This window comes from Anabrus simplex, chromosome 13 (genome assembly GCF_040414725.1).
Source record: "Anabrus simplex isolate iqAnaSimp1 chromosome 13, ASM4041472v1, whole genome shotgun sequence".
In the NCBI taxonomy this organism is placed as follows: domain Eukaryota; kingdom Metazoa; phylum Arthropoda; class Insecta; order Orthoptera; family Tettigoniidae; genus Anabrus; species Anabrus simplex.
In genome coordinates this window covers 102,907,728-102,913,727 of record NC_090277.1, presented here as the reverse complement: position 1 = coordinate 102,913,727, position 6,000 = coordinate 102,907,728, and positions in this window count along the sequence as shown.

Sequence of the window (6,000 nt, the reverse complement as noted above, 5' to 3'; positions counted from 1 at the left end):
AGTTCCAAACTATTTCCAGACCAATGGCGTTGTGCTATTGTAGTGCCTATACTCAAACCAGGAAAGGACATTTTGATCCCAGATAATTATCGTCCCATCGCCTTGACAAATACAATGTGTAAGCTACTGGAGAAAATTGTTAACAAGAGATTACGCTGGTATTTGGAACATATACACTTTTTTAGTGATGCACAAAATGGTTTTCGTCAAGCACGTTCAACAACAGATACTCTGATATGTTTAGAATCAGAAATCCGAGAAGCTTTCCTAAATAATCAGCACCTCATAGCTGTTAGTTTAGACATTGAGAAGGCATATGACATGGTGTGGAAAGACTATCTAATTGAAACACTGATGAAACATAATATTTCAGGAAACATGCTTCACTTCATTTATAATTTCCTTAAAGATCGCCGAATTCAAGTCAGGACAAATGGAACTCTTTCACATGAAGTAACCATTGACAATGGAGTTCCCCAAGGATCAGTCATCAGTGTCACATTATTCCTCGTTGCAATAAATGGCATTGTCTCCAACATTCACCTACCAGTAAAGGCTTGCCTTTTTGCCGATGATTTGACTATACTAAGTGCAGGAAGAAATAAATTAACTACTCAACAGTTACTTCAAGAATCAATTGATAATATCCAAAAATGGGCTAAAGTTACAGGGTTCAAGTTTTCCAAAACTAAAACCAAATGCATACTCTTCTCCAAATGTAAACATACTGTACAAGACCCTGAGCTGTACATGGACAATCACAAAATTGAAACAGTAACAACTATGAAAATCTTAGGAGTTTTATTTGACACTACGTTAAGTTGGATACCTCACCTGAAAAACCTTAAAGATGACTGCTTGCGAAGGCTGAACATAATGAAGATCCTGGCAGCCAAGAACTGGGGGGCAGACTACCAAGTGCTAATGAACACGTACAAAGCCATTATTAGGGCTAAATTAGACTATGGCAGCATTGTATACAATTCCGCAAGAATGTCTTCACTCAAAATCCTTGATTCCATCCAGTCCTCAGCTCTTCGAATTGCTCTAGGAGCCTTCCGTACCAGTCCAGTAGCCAGCATTCAAATAGAAGCAAATGAACCACCACTCACAATTAGACGTAGACAACTAAGTTTGACTTACGCGCTCAAGGTAGCAACTATGAGTGAATCAAGAATTAAGTTGTATGCTTTTCCTAACAAGCATCAAGGTACACTCATTAAATCAGGATCACAACCACAGCCTTTCAATGTCAGAATAGCCAAGTTTCTTGAAGAACTAAATTTAAATATCCCTCCAATACTCCTCACAGACAACTCTCTTAATGTCCCACCATGGACTATTACCCTTCCAAAAATTAACTTTGAAATAAATTACAGTGTCAAAGATGAAACTGACAGATCTCACTACCATCAATTATTTCTTGAAATTTCTAATAAATACCCAAGGCACACTGCAATCTATACTGATGGATCAAAATGTGAGGAAAGAAATGGATGTGGGATTATATATCCTGAACGTACCATGCTATACAGATTGCCTGACTACTATACAGTATTCTCTAATGAGCTGTACGCAATAAAGCAGGCTATGCTATATATTTTGAAAACCAGCACCTGTAATAACACCATCATTTTTTCTGATTCAAAAAGTGCATTAAACGCAATAGAAAGTCCATCATCGAAACACATCCTTGTACAAGAAATACAACTGTTGTTTAACAACATCATGAAAGAAGGCAAACAAGTCATCTTTGTGTGGATACCCTCTCATAGAGGTATTCAAGGCAATGAATCTGCTGATCAAGCAGCCAAAGACGCTACTTACCTCCCGTTAGGCGATCTGACAATAGCTACCCCTCACACTGACATTATTGCCTATGCTAAAACAAAATTATACCAACAGTGGAAGATAAAATGGCTTCAAACTTCGAACAGCAAACTCCACGAAGTAACAACGGAATCTACAGTACAACACTATCTTCACAACCTTCACAGGCAAGATCAAGTCCTAATAACTAGAATACGGATTGGCCACTCCAAGATAAGTCACAGCTACCTCCTTGAGAAGAAACTGCCTCCCATCTGTACAACATGCAATAGTGTGCTGACTGTGAAGCACATCATAACAGACTGTTCACTGTATGACAAATGGCGCCAGTACCACGGTATACCTAAGGATATTAAGGGGACACACTCATCCCCTTCACTGTGCAAACAAATTATCAAGTTTTTCAAAGACACTGGCCTGTATTCAAAAATTTAACTGTTCAGTTTAAAATATCACTTTTATATTTTTTTTTTTCCATTCTTCACCCTACTGTAATTTAATGTAAATTCTACAGTTAGAAGTCACGATAAGACCTTAGGGTTAAAGTGACTCTAAATTATCTTAATAAAAAAAAAAAAAAATGGTAAATGAATCAGACTATGGTAGCTTCACATCTGTTCTGTAGCGCAGCTGATACGCCATCTACGTGACAAAACCTGATACTGCACACATAACTATTGGTTGCCAAGTTAAATAACTGACGGCCGCCAAAATAAGCACGACTGTGTAAAAAAATTTCGTAACTCCAGTAAATATTACAGAATGCCCTCTGTAGAAAGGGGATATTATGTTGCTAGCAGTGTACTTCATTGCAAATCCAATCCCAGCTGGCTACATAGAGAAAATACTAACGAAATAATGTTTGTAATTTTTATCCAAACAATTTTTCTTAATGTACATCTGCAATCTACATATTACAGTAAATTCTCGATTATCCGCGCGGGTTATTAGTGGACGTTTCAAAACTTCAAAAAGTTCCAAATGCAGTACCGAAACATTAAGGTTAGTTTTCAAAACTTGCGCTATATAAACCTCCGCATAGGTCATTTTGACATAGCGGCACTTGCAACATAGCAACGCAATTATGCAGAAGATTATATAAATTATTTAAATAATATTGAACTAGAAACTAAGTCGATGTACGAATCTTCTTGTGTGTGTGTGTGTGTGTGTGTGTGTGTGTGTGTGTGTGTGTGTGTGTGTGTGTGTGTGTGTTTACAACTTCTTTCCACACTTTCTTCTGTATTACTTATTTGAGTAGTTACTTGATGGGCAATCTTCACTCTTCTGCTGCCTGTACTAGTATGGTCTTAAATTCAGGGTCGTTTCTCATTTTCAAAGATAATGGTAATTGAAAACTAGGCTGCTTCTGTTGCTCTATAGGGCAGGCCATTCCAAGTGGACATCTACCGGCCCGGCAGCCTCGCAGTGTGACAAAGCTGAAAAAAAGGTCGAATGTCATGAGGATGATAATTTGGCTGAACTCTATGCTATGTAACAATGATTTCGCGATATAAAATTGTTTGTAATGTGTAAATTGTATTTCAAACGGAAGAAGGTGAATTTCATTTAGTTAACTCTGGTTTACTGAAAATTAAAATACCGTCTTATGTTCTTAAAAAAATCAGCAGCCGTAATATGACTTTTAAATACACCCAGGCATAAGTTACATAAAATAGTTGATTGGGAAAAACATTGTTTAGCACTTACACATCGATGGTTTTCGGCGAGGCAAGGACAGCAAAGTTGATAAGGTTGGGAAGGTAGCGCCAGTGACCTTAATTAAGGTACAGTTCCAGCATTTGCCTGGTGTAAAACGGAAAACATTTTATTTTATTTTCGATGTGTAAAATGTTTAGACTGTGTTGATGTCTATGAATGGTGCTGTATACGTGCTCTCCAAAGGCTAAAAGTCGATTGTATCTAATAGCATTTTTGTGTTTTTCGTATCTGATGTGGACATTGCGTTTACTTTGGCCTATGTATGTCGCGTTGCAGTTTGGTTCTTGACAATTGAGTTTATAAATTCCTGACTTGGAAAAATGCCTTTGTGTGTGTGTGTGTCTCTGTTGCATTCTTTAAGGAGAATGCTCATGTTCTCCAAGTATTCTGCATCATCTCTATTTCTACTGAATCGATTAAACATCAATTTTAATGTATTTCCAACAGTGGCGTGCGGTGAACATATTCATTACCCCAGCTGCAAAAAAATGTTGTTTAAATATAAACATCGTAGCCCCACTACACTCTCTAAAGTCAACATTACCATTTTATAAGGCTGCGTTTTATAAGGCTGGAAAGGTCTACCCGAAAAAGATCTTCCGAGAATATTTTCAACCACACGCTCACACATACTTCCAAAATTGATATCCACGGCAGTGACGACACCATCACAACCTAATCTATAGAGATTTTAAACAATGTACTTACAGTTTCATCCGGTGACGCTTCGTGACAGTACAGTCATGGTTTTCACAAAAATACACTGGGACTACTAATCTAAACTAATCAGCAAAATTTAACTGGCATTTTACCGTCGCTGAAGTTTTATAGTTTCACTCGCATACTGAGTGTACGTGCATCGACACACGAGGGAAAATATTTGTCACGACGTATAACACACGTTATATTCATGTAAAATATCACAGAATTCGCGAAACCTTCATCTATAATCCAAGAGGAACATTACAAAAATTCACTATATACCACCATCACAGACAACCATTCGTACTTAACTCTGTGTTCATGCTGGGCAACCTAAATATTTTTCTGCGGCTATCGGAACATATACTCTCACGTGCCATCAACGAATTGCTCGAAAAAACTGTATATATGCCGAAACCCAAGCCTAAAATATATCATTCTATATTACAATTGATTTCATATACAGGCTCTATTTTTATCTCTATTAAGATGCTGGTATTTTTCTTGCATTCCCTAGTGTTTAGCGCTGAAGACTTCTAGTGTCAAGTATTAACATTACCTTACTTATATAAGCTAGCTGTCGCCGTAAATTGCTGTCGGGGGAGGGACAACAGCTCCGCCCCGTTTCCAGGACAAGGAAGTATCAAGTGCATGCGTCACCCAAGCGACCTTAAATGACTCTGGGGTAGCTCTCTTTTGCGCCTGCAAGGAAACCCAGCTCGCTGAAGAAGCTGAACTGCGGTAGTGCGAGGGGATTTTCGAGGCAGCTGTACTTGGCTTGGCTTAGATATTCGCAATTTTTTTAAACATTATAAAAAGCGTTCTACGGACTAATTATAAAATATTAATACAAAGTTCTTTACCCCAGCAGCGCTCGGGTAGATGGGGTTCCGTGTAAGCCACTGATTTCCAATATTCGTAAGTTATCTCCCGTTCTACCTCTGTAAATACAGTCGAAATCGGTCATAACTACTCCGAAGGAATTACCAATCAACGGTCGTTATAGTCGATAGTTGCGCAAACCGGTTTTATTTTTTGTTGTTAAACAACACCACTGTGGGGACTGTGCAATAATTAAAGCCATGGCCGCTATCTTCCCAATCCTGGTCCATTGTCATCCTCGCGTCGTCGAACATCATTCATGAATTAGAACGTTAAAATTTTAGAAAAAAAATCACATCGTTGGTGGCAGGAAGGACATCTGGCCGTAAAAATGGATGACATAGATCAGTGGTCCTCAAAGTGGGGGGCGCAGAGAGTGAAAAATGGCGGCGCCGGCACTGATTGAAATAGGCCACTATTTATATTTCATATTCTGTAACAAATATTACTATACTCAGATTTTAACATCCATGAACCTAGGCAGGAAGCTCTTCCCTCGCCATTCAAGACTAATAAACTCGTACTTTTGCTGTCTTATTTCACAAACACTTGACCTGTAGATCCTGCTAGCGCGTATTCTGAGCAAAGATGCGAGTAACATTTACCACAAAGGTAACACAGCACCCTTTCACCCGCCACCCGCAGCGGTATCACTTTACCAAAACACTTAACAACCGAAAAAAAAAGGAAACTTGACAATATGTGACCGCCACTTCCATACATGAATAGATTCTTCTATTTTTGCCATTGTCGACTCGATTTGAGCCAGCAGCCAGGCCTTTGCAGTCAGTTCAAAGACAGTGAGTGAACAGGTGAATTCTAGTGCGTGTTTAGTGGAGGTGGTTAGCTCGATATACAATAAAC